Source organism: Anarrhichthys ocellatus, unplaced genomic scaffold (assembly GCF_004355925.1).
Source record: "Anarrhichthys ocellatus isolate YVR2014 unplaced genomic scaffold, GSC_Weel_1.0 scaffold5, whole genome shotgun sequence".
In the NCBI taxonomy this organism is placed as follows: domain Eukaryota; kingdom Metazoa; phylum Chordata; class Actinopteri; order Perciformes; family Anarhichadidae; genus Anarrhichthys; species Anarrhichthys ocellatus.
In genome coordinates this window covers 12,838,442-12,839,571 of record NW_022280035.1, presented here as the reverse complement: position 1 = coordinate 12,839,571, position 1,130 = coordinate 12,838,442, and positions in this window count along the sequence as shown.

Genomic DNA, 1,130 nt, shown 5'->3' with positions numbered 1-1,130 from the left:
GTGTGTGTGTGTGTGTGTGTGTGTGTGTGTGTGTGTGTGTGTGTGTGGTGAATATCCAGTGGGACTCACACCTTCTGTGAGTGGCCTCTGTCTGGTAAATCAATCCCAACAACAAAGACCGGGGGGTTCAGAGAGAGGTGTGCCATTTCACACCTTCCATGAGCCAAATGGAGCTCATCGTTGGGTCATGGCTGCATTGCGTGGCCACTTAAACACACTGGATGGTGTGTGTCAATCAAGGGGACGATGGGAGCTTCCACTGGCATGCCCAGACATGAAAAATGCCTGACCACTTAAGTAGTCTATTTATTATTGTCCCACATATGTCAGTGTCATTTTCAAACTTAAATATCTAGGAAGTCTTGTATTATGTTGGCTCCCTTGTTGTTTTTGCTTTACTAATTTCAAAAGAGGACAAACTGTTGATTTTAAAAATAGACAAAACGTTACTGTGATTTTTTTCTGAGGTAAATGTATCAGGTGTCATGTATGGTGTCATCAGGTATGGAGTATTTGTCTTTAGCCTTTTGTCTGTCAGTGGACTGGGAAGGGTGAATAGTTTAAACAGGACGTTTGTATATTCAAAGGCTCTAATTTTCATAAGGCAAGAGGTGTATGCAAACGCTTCTTGTTTGCATACACCTCTTGCCTTGTAGGGAGTTTGTTCCTAAATGAGATATCCACCACCTAAAAATGAGCCTAACATCATTTTTTGCTGCTTTTCAGTAGTTAAAATCAGCTTTTGTATTTACATTTTCTTCTCAAGGGATGTTTAATATAACGTACATTCATTTGATAATACAGCCAACATCATATGAAGTTAAGTGTGAAGATAATCCTCCATCAGAATCAAATTAGCCTTGTTTTACTTTGCCTTGTCAACGTTTTATGAGTTAAGTTAATAATTACAGGTTTTAGGTTGCAACATTCATTATTCATGCTAGAAAACATGTAACATGAATAGTGTCAAGTGGTTTTATCAATCAGACGGAGGAGTCAAACACTCATGATCATTTGTATTTGCTCAATAAGTAGGTCATTGTCTGTGGTGAGCTGCTGTAATGTAATCATAAAATGAAACGTAGCCTGCTCGCTGTTAGGTAATGCCAACCTGTTTAACCGGATTGTTT